At 47.3% G+C, this 19,980-nt stretch overlaps 1 pseudogene; it reads left to right on the plus strand.

The window, feature by feature from the left end:
• Positions 1-3,373: 3,373 nt before the first annotated feature.
• On the plus strand, positions 3,374-3,525 carry LOC143990647 (U2 spliceosomal RNA; annotated as a pseudogene).
• The last annotated feature ends 16,455 nt before the right edge of the window (positions 3,526-19,980 follow it).

The following is a 19,980-nucleotide window of genomic DNA, read 5'->3' on the forward strand; positions in this document are numbered from 1 at the left end:
GTATGCTCTTGCAACATGTAGTTGAAAACTAAAATGACAGAATAAACTTGAAAATTCGTTTTGGACTTAAATAAGTGTATATAAACTTTATAGCCATCAAGATGGAGTCACTATTGTTCGGTCATATTACTACAGTTGTATCTTTTGTTTGTGTTTTTAATTTTTACAGAGTAAACATAGCTGGATAAAACAAAAACTGTGTCTCTCTTAATTTCGGGCCGCAAAGCAACAAAATGTGATTATTTTAAAGTGGCGATTCTTATCTATAGCCACTGTATATTTGAAAATTGATCAATCCTGGTGCACTGACTTCCTATCATTTCTTGAGGCCCTAAAATGACTGGACAAATATCCCCCAAATACCCTTTAAAAAAAAGAAAGTAGAAAGTCCAAGGTATTTATTAAGTGGTATGGTGAGTTTTTTGAAGTTGTAATTTTTGTATTTTTTTTTTTTAAATTAAGAAATTAAATACTTTTTTTTTTAACCACTTTCAGATCGGACCATTTTGCTGGTCAAAGACCAGACCACTTTTTGCGATTCGGCACTGCGTCGCTTTAACTGACAATTGCACGGTCGTGCGACGTGGCTCCCAAACAAAATTGACGTCCTTTTTTTCCCAGAGCTTTCTTTTGGTGGTATTTGATCACCCCTGTGGTTTTTATTTTTTGCGCTATAAACAAAAATAGAGCGACAATTTTGAAAAAAACGCATTATTTTTTACTTTTTGTTATAATAAATATCCCCCAAAAATATATAAAAAAACATTTTTTTCCCTCAGTTTAGGCCGATATGTATTCTTCTACATATTTTTGGTAAAAAAAATCGCAATAAGCGATTATTGATTGGTTTGCGCAAAAGTTATAGCGTTTACAAAATAGGGATAGTTTTATAGCATTTTTATTAATAATTTTTTATTATTTTTTTTTACTAGTAATGGCGGCGATCAGCGATTTTTTTGTGACTGCGACATTGTGGGGGACCCATCGGACATTTTTGACACATTTTTGGGACCATTGTCATTTATACAGTAATCACTGCTATATAAATGCAGTGATTCCTGTGTAAATGACACTGGCAGTGAAGGGGTTAACCAGTGGGTGGCAGTGTAGGGGTTAAGTGTTCCTAGGGGTGTGTTACTAACTGTGGGGGGGTTGGGCTTTCATTTAGTGAACACTGATCTCTGCTCCAATCACATGGAGCAGAGATCAGCGTCACTAGTTGCTAGGCAGAATGGAGAAATGCTGTTTACACGGCATTTCCTCCATTCAGCCGTCCCGTGAGACGATCGCGGGTATGCCCACGGCGATCGAGTCCGCGGGTCCCGCGACCGGACTCACGGGGGTCCCGACCGGCGCGGGAGCCCGCCGCCGCCGGCGCGCTCCCGATGGCAGGGCGGCATTGAAGATTGGACGTACATGTACGCCAATATGCCTGCCCGTGCCATTCTGTCGACGTACATCGTCGTGCGCTGGTCGGGAAGTGGTTAAACTAATGCTGTACAGTGGCATCACTGGTATGATGGTGATCAGGGATACTGACTGGTGAACGTATGCAAAGAAATAATAACATTTTAGACTAATACACCTCACTAACTAATCCATGACTGCTGCTCCTCTCTGCCAATCCCTTCACTGGCTCCCCCTACCCCACCATGTAAAATTCAAAATGCTAACCACAACTTACAAGGCCATTCACAACATTGCCCCATCTACATCACCAACCTCATCTGCAGATATCGCCCAAATCGTCCCTTCCGCTCCTCCCAGGACTTCCTGCACTCTAGTTCCCTTGTTATCTCCTCCTATGCTCGCCTTCAAGACTTCTCCAGGGCCTCTCCCATCCTCTGGAACTCCCTCCCCAGTATATCTGATCAGCCCCTACCCTGTCCACCTTTAGGAGATTCCTGAAAACTAATTTATTCAGGGAAGCCTATCCCACACCCACCTAACAACTGTCCACGAGCCACCCCCATCAAATCATTCTCTGCAGCTATTACCTTTTTGTACCACCCCCTCCCTTTAGAATATAAGCTCTACGAGCAGGGCCCTCTCGTACCTTATGTATTGAACTGTACTGTATGTAGCACTGACCCCCGAAGGAGCTGCTGATTTAAATTGGGCCTGCACTCTACTGAGAAACCCCCCTTCTGAATGACTCTGTCCCCTTGGCACAGCTGTGGTGAAATAATAATACAATACAGTGTAAACAATATAATGTACCTGTGTCTATCCCTCAGGATCCTCTGGCTCCACCTGGTGGGGAAAGACAGTAAACCACACACTTTTTCTCTTAAACAGGAATACTTTTACTGAAAATATAGCAAATAGATGGTTAATAAGTTTGCACTGTCGTCCCAACATAGAACGTCAGCACAGCATAAATCAACAGTCAAATACAAAAAACAGCATGCAGGTATGTTACTGTCTAGACCAGGGAGCTCCCCTTATTTAAAGTCTAACGTGAGGCCTCACTTAATGTATTTCCTCCTTTATCTTCTTTCTTCGCTAGCTTAATTCGTTTCTCAAATATTTGTAATCCAAAGGGGGTAAGTAGAGAAAGTTAACTTAGAACACTCCAGGTGTAACTCCAGAAACTTGTAATCACACTTGGATACCAAAGTGTAATGGGCCTTGGGCCTACTAAGTGTCAGTTGCACTTCCGTGGAACAACATGTTCCAGCAAGGCCTATTAGTAAGTCTAAGTGCGTGTAATAGATTAAACGGTGGGCCGCAACCCACTCACCAATCAAATTAGAGTTCTGAGTGATGGCTTGAGTCCTATGGCTGCAGCTTGCTTCCGCTGACTAGGCCAGATGCTCTGTGTCACTCCGCCGACTGGATCCGGCTCCCCGCTGCTTCAACAAGTGTCTCCGATCCCCGTCGGTCTGATCACCAGCTCTTGGCTCCATCCAGTCACCCAGCAAACAGTCCGGTTTGCACTCCGCGGTGACTATCTACCAATGCGTCTGAGAATCTTACACACAGTTCCAAAAGACCTAAAATGGCCGCTGCAGTCCCTTTTATACCCTACCCAGCATGCACTGCATATCAAAGTGTTCATGGGTAAGTCACATAGACTCCTGGGTAAATGACGTCAGATGACCAAAGTAAACACAGTCACTTCCTGTTATCTTTCAACACCATAGAAAAGAAAAATAGCTAAGGTCCAGTTCCAGTTTTTAGTTACTAGATGGCATCCAATACTAGTGAATACATTGTCCATAGATTTAGATTGTATTTCACATTTATTGCATTAATACACCATTATATCCCCGCTACATGTAATTGTGTTGTCCCCCCTATACATTGTAAAGCGCTGCGTAAACTGTTGGCGCTACACAAATCGTGTATAATAATAATAATAATGTAATGTATCGCTTCTCGGCCTTTTGGCTAAGATCAAGTGTAGTATCGACTATAGCCCTTAGAGGTGTCTCTGCTTCACAGCTAGGACGTTGAGAACCACTTGTATCTATCCAAGCCATTAGGTCCTTGTGGGGTACCCTCTGCTCGGCCTTGTAGGATCGTTGATTAAATTCAGCTTCACCTACTTGCTGCTATTGGGCCAGAGGCTTAGCCCCCACAAGGAACGAGATTGTGGTCTTCCCTCCTCCCCCCCTCCTCCGCATTACTACCTCCGGGCAGTAGATGCAAGAGCCTTTATAAAGGCTTCAGAGCGAAGACGTCGAGGAAACCAGAAGGAAGCCGCCGAAAGAACACCTGAAGCGACTTCCATCTCCAAGACGATGGGGAAGAGCGATAGAAAGACCGGGAAGACCGGAAAGAACAAAAGGAACCCCGCTCCAGCCACTTCCTCCGAGACCCCCGAGGATGTCGCAGCCTCAACATCCACCCCTAACCCGGCCCGGCGCCAGCCAAGCCCTCCCCCCCTGCAGACGGGCTCCCTACCCTGGAGTCTTGGATGAAGCAGGCGGTCGTGCTGCAGCTGAAGGAGGTGGACGGAAGGGTCCCCGACATGACCCCGGAGATCTTCGGAAAGAAGATGATCCTGGAGCAGGGGTTCAGCAAAGCGGAAACGCTTTCGGTGCAGGCCTTCACAAGAGGTATATTTTTTATAACTTTTGTGTCGTTCCAGGCCTGCAGAAGGTACTGGGATATGGTCAAGGCGAGTGGTCCTGAATCCCCTTTTCGTAAGTTCGCTGCGAACTGCCCCATAACACGGGACGAGAAGTGGGTGACGGTGGCCATGAGGAACCCCCATACCTCAGGTAAGGATATAGTCACTTACCTCCAGAGGTTCTGCACCGTGGTGAAGGACCCTGTCCGAATCCTCGATGCCAACGGCTTCCGGATAGGTAAGTGGTCAGTACTCTGCAAGTTCAGGAAGGACCCTTCGGGGGACATCCTGCACCTGCAGCCATGCTTCTCCCTGGGCAACTCTGCAGGCATCCTTTTCTACCCCGGTATACCCTTCACCTGCAACAGGTGTAGCAACACCGGACACATGGGGAAGGACTGCAAAGAACTTGCTTGCAGGTTCTGTAGGGTCACAGGCCACGAGACCAAGGATTGTCCGAGGTCCAAAGCCTGCAACCTCTGCGGAGCGGCTGAGCACGTGTTTAAACACTGCCCCCAGCGGTCCCGGTCCTACGCTGGCATCCTGATCCAGGGCAAGCCATCCGCCAGCACCAGGAAGAAGCAGCCGGAAAAAGAACCATGGAAGAAGACTGGTAAGCCCACCCCCACCCCTACCCCCACCCCTGTCCAGGCCCCAGCCCAGACCCCTGCCCCAGCCCCTGCCTCCAGCACACCCCCACCCACCACCTCTGCGCTGGAGGAGACCCTCCCCACCCACCCCGGACCTGTCCTCCCTGGAGGACTTCCCCACCCTCCCTTCCACCCCCACCAGTGGACCCTCAGGAAGCCGGAAACGGAAGCCTAGGAGTCCAACAGCAGAGGAACCCGCTTCCTCCACTAAAAGGCCCACTGGCGACCAGCACGAAAGCGAGGGACCAGAGCCAATAGTGGAGGACCTCGAGTCAGCAGGAGAGGAGGAGGACGTGGGGGGGAGGTGGAGGTCATGGCCAACCCTGAACCTGACCTCCCCTCCGACCTCCACGTCACCATCTCCCAGACAATGATGGATGCTGTCCTGGAGGAGCTCAGTCTGTCCGAGAAGAAAACAGGACAAGCAGAGGAGGCAACGGAAGACCCCCCTCCGGGGAGGTAAGTTCGGTCCCTTGCTGACTAGACCTCATACCCTTTTTCATTATGGCAGAGATCTCAATCTTTTCCATTAATGTGAGGAGTATCAAGGATACATCTAGACGGCAAGCGGCACTGACATTTCTTGCCACTCAGCAGAGTGATGTCTACATGCTCCAGGAGTGCGCACTTCCTCCTCTGAGGAGGTACACCCATCTGACCACCCAGTGGACCCTCGGTCCCTCCTACTTGTCCGGGGGTGGGGATTGTAAGTCTGCAGGTGTAGCCATTCTTGTCAGGGGTGGGCGCTTCGCGGTTGACTCCATCCATGAGCTAGTCTGTGGCCGTCTTCTGGTCATAGACGGCTCGTGGGTGGGAGAGCCAATTAGGCTCATCAACGTGTACGCCCCCCCAGATAAGAATGAGCGGCTGGAACTTTTCCAGACCCTGCGGACCCAACTCGTCACCACCAGGGCAGTAGTAATCGGCAGTGATTTTAACTGTCCGATAGAGGAGGATGGGCGCAGCTCCAGCATGTACGCAAAACTTGATGCTACATCCAGGCTGCTCAAGGAGATGATCTCGGAGGCTTCCCTGCAGGACGCCGTGGGATCCATAGGGAAAGGTACCATGAACTACTCATGGTGCCGTCCCGATGGATCAGTGCATTCCAGGATCGACCTAGTGCTCACTTCAAGAGCAGTCAAGCATTGTGTTTTCTCCATGATCCCCTGCTTTGTCTCTGACCACAGGGCTATTCACTTTCGGGGGGACCTGGGCGAGGGCTTTGCCCGCGGACCAGGCTCCTGGAAGCTGAATAGTACCCTGCTGGAAAATGAGGAACTGATGGGGGAACTCCGGGAGGCCTATGCCACCTGGACGGAGGAAAAGCGATTCTTCGGAAGGGTAAGTGACTGGTGGGAGTTTGTGAAGGTCAAGCTGCGCAGCTTCTTTCAGGCAAGGGGACGACAGCAAGTGTGTGCCAGGAAGAAGGAACTCAGGAGACTGCAACGCCAGTTGCAGTCCCTGCAGGACCTTCACCACTGTGGCTGGGACGTTAGGCAGGACCTGGAGGACACCAAGAAGAACCTGAAAGGGCACTTTGAGGAAGAATCCAGGCACATTGTCTTCCATGCCAAGGTGGAGAATCTTGAGAAGGGGGAGAAGTGTAACTTTTTCTTTTTCAGGAAACTCCACTCAGGACACACACCCTTGTCTGAGCTGCGTGACGAGACCGGAACACTCCAGAAGGGAAAGGAGGCTGTGATGCAAGTGGTCAGCGACTACTACACCAACCTCTACTCCCCGAAAACAACAGACACACAGGCAGCCAACAGGTTCCCGTCAGGTATCTCTAACCAAATTGATCCTGCAGGTTCGTCGGCCGTCAACGCCCCCTTGGTGTTGGAGGAGCTGCACTCTGCCGCTAGATCCTTTAGGCAAGGCAGGACTCCGGGCTGCGATGGTCTCCCAGTTGAACTTTATGTAACGCTGTGGGATCTCGTGGGCCTGGACCTGCTCGAGCTGTACGAGGAGATGGTGGTGGAGGGCAGAATGCCTCCGACCCTGAGGGAGGGGATGATCACGATTTTGTATAAGCGCAAGGGGGAGAGATCGGACCTGAAAAACTGGCGTCCGATCTCTCTTCTGAATGTGGACTACAAAATCCTCGCCAAGGTTCTGGCCAACAGGCTGAAATCTGTCATCGGACAGATCATCCACCCGGATAAGACTTGTGGCATTCCTGGTCGCAGGATTGCGGACAGCCTTGCGCTTGTCCGGGACACGGTCCAGTACATTCATGGTCGCCGTGTGCACGCGGCCCTGGTCAGTCTTGACCAGGAGAAGGCCTTTGACCGTGTCTCCCATGAGTTTATGTGCAGCACTCTGCGCAGGCTCGGTCTTGGGGAGATGTTTTGTTTGTATGTAAATGTTATGTATAATGATATTTGTAGTGTGGTGTTGGTAAACGGTTGGAAAACTGACCCCTTTCCAGTATTGTCTGGGGTCAGACAAGGCTGCCCTCTCTCACCTCTGCTTTTTGTCTGTTGTATAGAGCTCTTCGCCCGAAGCATCAGACAGAACCAAGAGATCAGAGGGATCACCGCACCAGGACCGGACAGACGGGAGGTCAAGTGCTCGCTCTACATGGATGATGTGACGGTGTTCTGTGCCGACCGGCGCTCCATCGACACACTCGCCCAGACGTGTGAGGACTTCGGCCAAGCTTCAGGGGCAAAGGTCAACTGCGGGAAGTCGGAAGTCATGCTCTTCGGAAAGTGGTTCCTGCCTTCTTCTGCACCCATGCCCTTCAGCGTCAAAGCAGACTTCATCAAAATCCTTGGGGTCTGGTTTGGAGCAGAGGGCGCAGCCCTGAAGTCCTGGGAAGAAAGACTGACAAAGATGAGACAGAAGTTTGGACTTTGGAGCCTCCGAGAACTCACCATCGAAGGTAAAACACTGGTACTCCGCAGCGAGATTCTCCCTGTGTTGCAGTACCTCGCCCAGGCCTGCCCCCCCCCCGGGTTAACACCTGCAGGGCCATCACCAGGGCAGTGTTTCACTTCATCTGGAGCTCCAAAATGGACAGAGTAAAGCGGGCGGTTATGTTCAAGGAACCCCTCAAGGGCGGTAAGGGCGTGCCCGACATCGCCACTCTACTGAGGGTCTTCTTTGCCTGTAACTGCATCCGCAGAACTTTGGTGTACAGAACTGTAGACTCTGGTGGTAACTCCATGTCCCGTTTTTTCCTCCTGCCTCTCTGGAGGTCCCTTGGATGGGACAAATGGGACAGCTCCATCCCCTACAACTGGGACACTCCTTGGTATTACTTGGACACTTTCAAGTTTATTAAGGAGCTGGGGCTACATGGAGTGAAGCCCGACCTGTGGAAGCCAAAAACTATCCACAAGTTGATCAGAGCATCGGACATTGTTGAAACTGTTCCACGCCTCCCTTCAGCCACTTGTAAAGTGGTCTGGAGGAATGTTTCTTCAAAGAGACTTACCAACAGGCACAAAGATCTGGCATGGATGACAATCCAAGGGGGGTTGCCACTCAGGACATTCATGCATGCCAGAAACCTGTGCAGATACAGACACTGCCCCTTTTGCATCATCCAGGAGGAAACTGCTCTGCATGTTTTCTGGGAGTGTCCCTTTGCACAGGGCCTGTTGAGGGCTCTGGAACCTGATCTCAAAGACTTTGTTCCACAGACTGCCATTACACACTTTGGTGTGCTGAACGGACTCTTTTGTGGAACTCATTCACAGGAGGCGGGTGCTGTGTTGCTTTAAGGATGCTGTTTGGTGTGCCAGAAAGCGCCTCATCCACCAGAGGGAGAGGATGTCCATCAAGGACTGCCGCAGACTGATTCACAGTCTGCTCAGAGACGATCACCTGATGGACAACAAGGAGGAAGAGGAGGTCTGAAGATTTCCCCTCCCCCCCCCCCCCTCCCACCACTATGTACCCTTTTTGGCAGTTCAATAAAGCTTCAGGCCTGTGAACTCTTTTCCCTCCCTACCCCACCTTCTCCACCCCCCCCCCCCCCCCCCCCATCACACCTGTTGCTCATTGAAATGCCATTTTGACTTTGACTAAGACTGTATGACTTGATGACATGTTTTTGGTAATGTTTTTGGTAATGCTTTCAGGGTAATGCGGCGTCATGCATGATGTGATGTTTCGGGGTATTATTACTCTGCGCAACACATCAGGCATCATACCGCAGGATGAATGTAATTTATTTGTATGCTTGGAACTGTATTGTTATGTAGTGTATTTATGCGCTGCGTCGCAGTACAGTGTGGAATGTACCCTGTTCAAAGTATTTTGTTTTTTGTATATTTTCTTGCAAAATAAAGTATACATTTTCAATCAAAAAATAATAATAATGTAAACAGCTTTACTAGGCCGTAATGAAAGAGGGAGGGGGGAGACCATTTTTATTGTGAGATTAATCATACACTAAATTACATAAATACAGTAAATGTCTAGGCCAAAAGCCAGAAATATTGCACCCTGCACATCATGTGATTGGTTTTACTACACCACAATGGAAGATATGTACCAAGTACTTCTTTAGGAGGGTTCACGTTTCAAAGGAAATAATAACAGAAATGGAGGGGGAGAAATCCAGGTGTGGCATAATGGGAAAAGTTTGTTCTTTTTATCAATCTCTATACAACACCAAAAACATCGACAGCGATTTCTTGAATGACACACTCAAAGATATAACTATGGTTCTAAACCAAGAGGATGCAGAGTCCCTAAATGAGCTTTTAACTGAAGATGAACTTTTAAAAACCATCAAGAGTTTTCAAAAAGCTAAAGTACCTGGACTGGATGGGTTACCTGTAGAATTTTACTTGCAGTTTTGGGACATTCTGAAGAATGACTTGCTAAATGTATTTAGCAAATGTTTTTTGTATAAAGAGCTGCCACATTCTTGGAGGAGAGGAGTCATCACCCTACTGCCAAAAGAGGGCGACAAAACCCAATTAAAGAACTGGAGGCCTATAACACTCCTTAACCTGGATTATAAAATCTTTGCAAAAATCCTGGCAAACAGGTTGAAAAGGGTGAAAGCTAAAGTGATCCATAGTAACCAGGTGTGCGGTATCCCTGGGCGTAGAATACATCATATTACCAACCTTATAAGAGATTCTATTTGGTACATGAATGAGCGTAAGCAACCTCTGGCAATTCTGTCTTTAGATTTTGAAAAAGCTTTTGACCACATATCTCACGTGTATCTCTTTAATGTACTGCACAAAATGGGCATTCCGGAGGGCTTTTTGTCCTCCTTGCGGTCCTTATATAATAAGTGTACCAGTCAAGTTTTAGTCAATGGCTTCATGACAGAAGACTTTAGCTTAAAGTGTGGTGTCAAGCAGGGATGTCCTTTGTCGCCATTGCTTTTTGTCTGTGCCATTGAGCCACTTTTATGCTCCATCAGAAAGGATAAGGTGATCAGAGGAGTTCATGTGCCAGGAAGTGGAGGGCTGCAAGTAAAAATAATTGGTTACATGGATGACCTTGCCATGTTGTGTACTGACACTACATCTGTTCAAAGGGCAATCAAAAGAACTGAATATTTCTGTGCCACTTCTGGATTTAAATTAAATTTAAATAAAAGCAGCATGATGGAAATTGGAAACTGGAAGCCCTCTCTAGACTGTCCAATGCAAAAGAAGGAATCTATAAAAATATTGGGCACAATCTTTACCTCTGAAAATGATGGAGAGGAGTCATGGAATGTGGTTATGGAAAGGATAAACAGAAAGGTTATAGGCTGGAGGATGCGACAGTTAACCATGGAAGGGAGGATCTTACTACTTAAAATGGTTCTGCTACCTATTTTATTGTATACAGCTCTTACCTTTCCTCCAACAGTTGTGCACCTGACTCAGGTTGTACGAACATGTTTTCTCTTTGTTTGGGGTTCAAAGATGGAGAGGTTAAAAAGAATATACATGACAAAACCACCTGAAAAAGGTGGGAAAGGTATGCCAAATATAAAGCGCTTTGTATATACAAAATATTTGGTTCTATGCCTTCAAGCCCATAAAACAGAAGCACTTTGGTCTTTTTTTCTGAGGTATGCAGCAGGGTTTACTTTTCGGAAACATGGTTGGTACAATTTATCCCTGAAGAGCCCTTTCTGCCTTAACCCCCCCGTGGTTTTATAGCATTTTGCAAACTATCATCTCTGACTTTAATCTTTCTAATAAATCCCAAGAAGATCTTTGTGATAAATTGAAGTTGAAACTGCAATTTAATGCTGCTGAAACTCTAATTCCTATCCTTCAAATGCCAGAAGTGGAGGTAAAAACAGTTTGGGCAAAAGTTAGTCATAAACAGCTTTTTAATAGTCAAAAAGATTTAGCATGGGCCTGTGTGCACGAATGCCTACCTACCAAAGCCTTTCAGCACAAGAGAGGCGTGATACCATCAGCTAAATGTCCAAGATCCTTGTGTAGATCTAATGAGACTGTAAAGCATTTTCTGTGGGACTGCTTTTATGCCAAAGAGCTCTGGAGGAAAGTTAAACCACTTCTAGTTCAGGTAGCAGGAATTCAAGATTTAAACTATGAGTTGGTTCTTTATGGCAAGGTGGAGACTATACCACAGGCTAAATTTGTGATTTTATGGAAAATGGTAAACTCTTTCAAAGAAGCTCTGTGGAAAGTCAGAAATATGATAATCTTTCATTCTAATGAGGTAACAGTTAATGAATGCATGTCTTTGAGTTTTAGTGCAATGCGTTTATATGTTTTGCTTGAAGAAAAGCATTCTACAAACAAAAGCAAGTTGTGGTGTCAGTAAAAATGGTTTACATCTTCAAACTAAGTAATGGAAAATAAGACTGTAAAGTATGATATGTGGACTCTGTATCATTTACTTATGTATACCTGTTAAAAAGTATTGTAAAGTTGAAATGTGAAATTGTATATTATTTATTGACCTAATAAAGCTTTTAAAACCTGAAACCTGACAATGGAAATAGAGAGAAGTGCTAGCTTTTATCAAGAAATCAAAATCTGTGCATTATATCAGAGACTAGAGCCACAATTCTTTCACAGACACTGCACATCACGTGTGAGGTTTTACTAGACTGTAATGAAAGAGGGAGAAATAAAGAATGTTTTATTGTAAAATACAAATGTTCTGAGACCAGGCCAAAAATAATTTACAGATTTCATAGTTGTTATATCAGAAAGACCATAGCTGCTACAAATATTCTTGATTTACAGAAGTTACACTTTGAATAAAATGTATACAAAAGCCTTCAAATTTATAACAATTGTCAAAAAGTGGAGAAACATGTTTCATGGCCTTGCTTGTCTTCTGTAAAAAAATGATATTTTATATATTGTCTAAAAAGAATTACAGAATGTCAATACAGTGTGCACAAAAACACTTCAAAACTACATCCCCACATTCCAGAGAAAAAGCAGTTGCTATGCTGAAATAAAAACTACAGAGACATATTTCATAGCCAGACATATACAGTGCCTTGAAAAAGTATTCATACCCCTTGAAATTTTCCACATTTTGTCATGCTAAAACCAAAAATGTAAATGTATTTAATTAGGATTTTATCTGATAGACCAGCACAAAGTGGGACATAATTGTGAAGAAAAATGATTAATGATTTAAAAAAAATTTTTACACATAAATATGTGAAATGTGTGGTGTGCATTTGTATTCAGACCCCCTGAATCACTACTTTGTAGAACCACCTTTCACTGTAATTACAGCATCAAGTCTTTTTGGGTATGTCTCTACCAGCTTTGCACAATAGCTCAAGTTCTGTCAGATTGGATGAACAGCAATTTTCAAGCCTTACCACAGATTCGCAATTGGATTTGGGTCTGGAGTTTGACCAGGCCATTATAACATATGAATAAGCTTTGATACAAAGCCATTCCATTGTAGCTCTGGCTGTGTGATCTGTTTTGATCTCATCTGACCAGAGCACCTTCTTCCACATGTTTGCTGTGTCTCCCACATGGCTTCCCACAAACTGCAAACAGGACTTCTTATGGCTTTCTTTAAACAATGGCTTTCTTCTTGCCAGATTTGTGAAGGGCACAACTAATAGTTGTCTTGTGGATAGATTCTCCCACTTGAGCTGTGGATCTCTGCATCTCCCCTAGAGATACCATGGGCCTCTTGGCTGCTCTTCTGATTAATGCTCTCCTTGCCAAGCCTGTCGGTTTAGGTGGACGGCCGTGTCTTGGTAAGTTTGCAGTTGTGCCATACTCCTTCCATTTTCAGATGATGGACTAAACATTGCTCCATGAGATGTTCAAAGCTTGGGAACCTAACCCTGCTTTAAACTTCAGAATTCTCCACAACTTTATCCCTGCCCTGTCTGGTGTGTTCCTTGGCCTTCATGATGCTGTTTATTCACTAATAAAGATCAGAGGGCTTCACAGAACAGCTGTATTTATACATAGATTAAATTACACACAGGTGGACTCTATTTATTATTTAGGAGACTTCTCAAGGCAATTGGTTTCACTAGATTTTTCTTAGGGGGCTGAATATAAATGCACTTTTCAGATATTCATGCCAGCCTTGGATGACACCTTCCTGGTTACCCCCACTGATCTGTCCACCTCAGCTCCCGGGGGTGATGCCTCCAAATGGCCGTCAGTGTCCGACATTCAACCACCGTCACATAAACCATAATGCGTAAGCATGTACCTTGGGTGGGGTTTTTCATACTACCCCACCTCTGTTTCATGTCTGCAATTAACAGACCATTCTTATACCACATTTACTATTTTAGATAAGACACGCACTTGCTCCTGACAAGTGGCATCCCAGCCACGAAGCGCATAGAGCTAACAAATGTCGTGTTCATCACAATTTTATCAAATTTTTTACCATTGTTATGCAATTTCTATCTCACAGAAGATCTGAGCCACCTGTCATGCAGGCATTACTTCATATGTATGGTTTTATAACAACTTCAATTTGGTGTACTGTGGAAAATGGTTGTGTTCATATTATCATGTATTTTTGCTGTTATCACGCTAACTGTGAATACCCCCTCTACTTGTAACTGATTTTACTACTATATGCATGTTATTCTTTTCTTATGAACCTAATAAATGTTTCCCAATTGTTCACCAAATGTTATCTTATTGCACTCACGCACTTCATTCAAAGTCCCACCCTCGTTGCTCTCCCCACTTTGACAGTGACACTGGAAATAGAGGAAAAGTAGAAGACAAGGAATATGATTCAGCCTGCAGAAACATTATGTGTCACATCTTCACAGTGCTGTCTGGAGAGCAGCTGCAGAAACAATGGGTGTAGCACATGGACAGTGCCTGAGCACCGGAATAAGGCAGCAGAGGTAGCATAAGATGGTAATGCCGACAGGTCTGCAGTGGTAACAGCAATTGGTTATGGTGTCTTCCCAGCAGCAGTAGTAGAAGCTGGTAATGGTGGAAGGAGTTGGTAATGTTGGCAAGCCATTTTTTGCTGTAAAAATGTGTATGAGGCCACAGTCAAAGAAAACATTTAAAGCTATATCCCCCCCCTTCCAAAAATTAAAAGTCAGGAGCCACACATATTGTAGTTGCTGACTTTTAATATTAGGACACTTACCTGTTCTGGAATTCAGTGGTGTTGGCACCCCAGCCGATGTTTCCATTGGCTGTCTGGTGCTGCTACCGCTATTGTCTTGTGGCTTCACAGCCAGGTCCCTACTGCACATGCGCAAAGCATGCTGCGCTCTCTTACAGGCCTAAATGTGGCATCGGGGGGTGGGAGAAATCGGATGTTGAAGTTCCACTTTTGGGTGCAACTCCGCTTTAATTGTGAGCATCAGCTGCAGAGGGGAGGGGATACTCATTGCTGATCCAGGACAGGTCCATCTTCTGTGGCTGGAGACACGTGAACAAAATCACCCACTTCACTAAATGCCTGTTTTTTTTTTTAAAAGCACACCACAGGGCAATGCAGAAGCTTGATTGCATACTGGGCAAGCTCAGGCCAGTGGTACATCCTCAACATCCACAATTCAAGGAGGTCATCTGTTATAAGTGTCATATTCACCCTTAACCCCATATAATCAGAGACCAAATGTTTCTGCCTGTGACTGCTGCTAGAAACCAGGCCTGTGTGATGTGTAGCTGATCCCTGCTTCATTATGGCTTGCCATTTTCACAAAAAATCATACAAGTGTAGCACCCTCTATTGTGTGCTACTACATACCTCCCAACAGTCCCAGATTGGGCGGGGCATTCCCGCATTCACACTTTTTGTCCCGCTTTGTAGGGGCATTGTTCACATAATTCTGTTGCTTATCTGTCAACTTCTGGCTGAATAGGACCTGCAGCAGTGTGAACATCCAGTACAGCCAGGGATTGGTGAGCAAACCGGCTGGGTGTGCACTTGCAGCCAGGAAGAGACTGCACCCGTCGAATCCGAGCTGTGATGTTGGAGATGGGCAGGACTGCTGCTACCCAAACCCACCTCCTCTGTGAAGCAACCAGTGCATAGGAAAAGAGGTGTACATTGCTGGCTGGGGAAAATGTAACAAGGAAGGTTTTATTTCAGTTTTCTGAAGTAGTTGAAAGTGAAAGAACAGCCTCCCTGCTCTGCACTTACAGTTGCACCACAATCCTTCTCTCCTATCTGGTCGGGGTGGTCTAGAGCTGAAAAGGAGTGTGGACTTATGCCGTGTACACACAGTTGGACTTTCCGGCAGAAAAAGTCAGACAGAATCATTTCATTGGAAATTCCAATGGTGTGTGGGCTTCATCTGACTTTTTTTTTGGAAAATTCTGACGGACCTAGAAATAGAACATGTTTTAAATCTTTCCGACGGAATCAATTCCTATCGGGAAAACCATTCGTCTGTATGCTGTTCTGATAGACCAAAAATGATGGGCAGCTATTGGCTACTGGCTATTGAATTTCCTTTTTCTAGTCTCATCGTATGTGTTTTACATCACCAAGTTCTAGATCAGGGATCCTCAAACTACGGCCCTCCAGCTGTTGAGAAACTACACATCCCATGAGGCATTGCAAAACTCTGACATTCACAGATATGACTAGGCATGATGGGAATTGTAGTTCCTGAACAACTGGAGGGCCGTAGTTTGAAGACCCTTGTTCTAGATGATCGGACTTTGGTGTGATTGTGTGTAGGCAAGACCGTTTCAGCGGAACTCCGTAAAAAAAAAGTCAGGGTTTATTCTGACGGAAAAAACAGTCATTTGTATGCGGCATAGCACTGAAAAGAAAGCTGTGACAGAGCTAGTTACAGAAAAGTGCTATTTTTTCGATTGAAAAAGCCCATGGCGTGCAAAACACACCAAAAAGACTTCCACCCGGTGCATAAAAAAAGTGCACACACATAAAGAGTGAAACACTAAAAAGTGCAGACAGGTGTCTGATGTCCTCCCTAGGAAGGACCATACCCTGATCCCCCGGGGCGTTAGGCTCCAGACAGGGACTAAGGTACCAGACTCATCTAGTGGTCATCCAGCCGAAGCTGGACGACCTCCTTTCCCCGGGAGGTCTGCCAAAACAGAACCTCCTAGGTACTAGGTACTATGGGGCTTCCCCGAAGGTAGACCCCCCAATAGAGGGCAGACCAAGCCAGAAGGCCTATGTCCACCCTCCCACAAGACTTTCAGGATTGGTCCGAGGACCGACACCCTACTCATCAAACGTGAAGTGACAAACGTGACTCAAATAAAATAAATAAAAAGCGAGGAAAGGGATAGCGAAGAGGAGAGTGAAAAGGTGACCATTGTGCAATACAATGACCAGGCCCTCTGGCCAGGAATCAAAAATTCCTCTGGTCCTAGCCAAAAGGCCGGGCCCTAGAGGCAGGTGTAAAAAAAAGCGTGTATCTGGTGACGTGACCTAGGTGCCAAATATCAAAGTGCAAAGCACAGTGAACATAAGGCACCCCTGGACTAGCCATTCCAGGGGCACATCACCATGGGCTTTCCAACAGAAGCGTCCCCGACCCCCAGCCCAGACCACAACAGCCCCCACCCAGGTCACATCCTCACTCCCATCACTCCTACCTAATTACATTCGGGAAGTACAGGCCGTTCCCCCGGTGGGAGAAAAGGGAACAAACGTTCCCTCCCGAAAAACTGACCGGAGCTAAAGCTGCCACAATCCAAGCCAGAAGGCCAGGGTCCCCTCCCCTGGCGCCGACCAGTGGTTCTCCAGCCCCATCAGAAGGCTTCCCTTTTGACTACGAACCGCTCCGGGTCACCTTTACACCAGCAGGCTTTGCATAGCAACCGCCACCCCTGCTCCACCTCGCCGCAGAACAGGGACGGAGGCAAGCGTCACCTCCTGGTAACTGATAAGAACAGATACTACACTTGATCTTAGCCAAAAGGACAGAAAAGTGCTATTACAAAGGTAATCATGTGGAGGATGATGGAGCTTTGGGTAAGGCGGGGATGGAAGATGAGAGCAGAGGAGAGGTTTGTGTGTTGCAGAGGTTGTAGCAACCGAGGAGAGGTGCAGTATTGAGATGTAAATGAATGAATGGACTCTGTACCTAGTATTCTCTTGAACTCTGTGCATAACATACTCCACAACCCACCTTGCTGTGCATAATGCATGCCAGAACCCACCTTCCTGTACATAACGCAAGTGGGCAGTGTTCTACTGGTGCCACACTAGTCCCAACTCCCCCGGAGGCTGCCCGCTGCACTGGCTCATAACTCTCAGCCAGTGGTGTAATGCAGGGGTAGCTGAAGCGCTGGAGGGGTGCAGAAATTAGTGCCATTCTGCCCCCTCCAGAAGACCAGTGGTTCCATCCACCTGCTCCTCTTCTCCCCGCCCCCCCCGTCTTGTCCCTTTTGTGCGGACAGTGCGGTGACAGGCGGCTCACGAGATGTAGCTGTCCTGTCCTGGAAGGAGATGATCCCCACAGGGCTCTTTCCACCTCCAGTAGCAGACGCAGTATGCCAGAGCTTGTCTGCTTCCTTCTTCTTCTGCCTCCCTCCCTGTCCATGTGCTGCATCTGTAGGAATGTGGGGGCGGGAAGATTAAACAAGCCGACAGTGACTGAGAACTCCCGGGGACCATCCAAGTGAGTGACCAGACCCTGACTCCTCTATCTCTTCCCTTCTCTCCCACCCCCTCTCTCTTTCTCTTCTCTATCCCTCCCCCCTCTCACTTCTCTCTCCCCTCTCCCTCTCTTCCTCCTCCTCTCTATGTCTCTGTCTGTCTCTGTCTGTGTGTGTCTCTCTCTCTGTGTCTCTGTCTCTGTGTGTGTGTCTCTCTCTCTCTCTTCTCCTCCCCCTCTCTCTCTATTCTCCCCCCCTCTCTCTATCTCTCTCTTCTCCTCCCCCCTCTCTCTCTCTCCTCCCCCCTCTCTCTCTCTTCTCCTCCCCCCTCTCTCTCTCTCTCTTCTCCTCTCACTCTCTCTTCTCCCCCGCTCTCTCTCTCTCTTCTACTCCCCCCTCTCTCTCTCTCTCTTCTCCCCCTCTCTCTCTCTTCTCCTCCCCCTCTCTCTCTTCTCCTCCCCCCTCTCTCTTCTCCTCCCTCCTCTCTCTCTCTTCTCCTCCCCCCCTCTCTCTCTCTTCTCCTCCCCCCTCTCTCTCCTCCTCCCCCCTCTCTCTCTGTCTGCCTGTGTATGTGTGTCTCTCTCTCTCTTCTCCTCCTCCCCCTCTCTCTGTCTCTCTCTCTCCTCCTCCCCCTGTGTGTGTGTGCGTGTTTCTCTCTCTCTCTCTCTTCTCCCCCTCTCTCTTTTCCTCCTCCCCCCCCTCTCTCTCTCCCCCCTCTCTCTCTCTCTCTCTGCCCCACCTCCACAGCAAACATTTATTTTATTGCAGCTTTACAGATTTTAGATGTGGCGGCCGCACTTGAGTTTTTTTTTTTCTTTTTTAGGTTTTCTTACTTTTATTTTCACCTGCTTATCATGCTAAAATTTCTGATGGTTTCCCTGCTTATTGGCGTAGCGAGGGGGGCTGTGGGGCTAGGTGCAACTTTTGCGGGGGGCGACATTCCGCACCAGTGAGTGTCTCCACCCAGCTCCGTCCTCCTAATTTTGATCTGTGTCCCTGCACTTTGGCCACCATGTTTTGGGAGTCGTGTTGCTGACCCGGGGGATTGGACATGGTCTGGGGAGAGGGAGCAGTCAGTAAGTCTGGTCAGTGTGCGGTGTAGTGGTCAGTGTGTAGTGTTCAGGTCAGTGTGTGGTGCTCAGTGTGAAGTGTAGTGGTCAGTGTGTGGTGCTCAGTGTGCAGTGTAGTGGTCAGTGTGCGGTGTGGTGGTCAGGTCAGTGTGCAGTGTGGTGGTCAGGTCAGTGTGCAGTATAGTGGTCAGTGTGCAGTATAGTGGTCAGTGTGTAGTGTTCAGGTCAGTGTGTGGTGGTCAGTATGTAGTGTGGTCAGGTCAGTGTGTAGTGTTCAGTTCAGCGGTCAGTGTGCAGTGTGGCGGTCAGTGTGCAGTGTAGCGGTCAGTGTGTAGTGTAGTGGTCAGTGTGTAGTGTGGTCAGTGTACAGTGTGGTCAGTGTGCAGTGTTCAATGTGTAGTGTGGTGGTCAGTGTGTAGTGGTCAGTGTGCAGTGTAGCGGTCAGTGTGCAGTGTAGCGGTCAGTGTGCGGTGGTCAGTGTGTAGCGTGGTGGTCAGTGTGTAGTGTGGTGGTCAGTGTGTAGTGTAGTGGTCAGTGTGTAGTGTGGTCAGTGTACAGTGTGGTCAGTGTGCAGTGTTCAATGTGTAGTGTGGTGGTCAGTGTGTAGTGGTCAGTGTGCAGTGTAGCGGTCAGTGTGCAGTGTAGCGGTCAGTGTGCGGTGGTCAGTGTGTAGCGTGGTGGTCAGTGTGTAGTGTGGTGGTCAGTGTGCAGTGTAGTGGTCAGTGTGCAGTGTTCAGTGTATAGTGTGGTGGTCGGTGTGTGGTGGTCAGTGTGTAGTGGTCAGTGTGCAGTGTAGCGGTCAGTGTGTAGTGTGGTGGTCAGTGTGTAGTGTAGTGTGGTGGTCAGTGTGCAGTGTGGTGGTCAGTGTGTAGTGTTCAGTGTGTAGTGTGGTGGTCGGTGTGTGGTGGTCAGTGTGTGGTGGTCAGTGTGTGGTGGTCAGTGTGCAGTGTAGTGGTCAGTGGGTAGTGTTCAGTGTGGTGGTCAGTGTGTAGTGTTCAGTGTGTAGTGTGGTGGTTGGTGTGTGGTGGTCAGTGTGTGGTGGTCAGTGTGTGGTGGTCAGTGTGCAGTGTAGTGGTCAGTGGGTAGTGTTCAGTGTGGTGGTCGGTGTGTGGTGGTCAGTGTGCAGTGTTCAGGTCAGTGTGTAGTGTTCAGGTCAGTGTGTGGTGGTCAGT

Source organism: Lithobates pipiens, unplaced genomic scaffold, assembly GCF_037356315.1.
Source record: "Lithobates pipiens isolate NorthernLeopardFrog02 unplaced genomic scaffold, aLitPip1_a1.2 Scaffold_18, whole genome shotgun sequence".
NCBI classification, from domain to species: domain Eukaryota; kingdom Metazoa; phylum Chordata; class Amphibia; order Anura; family Ranidae; genus Lithobates; species Lithobates pipiens.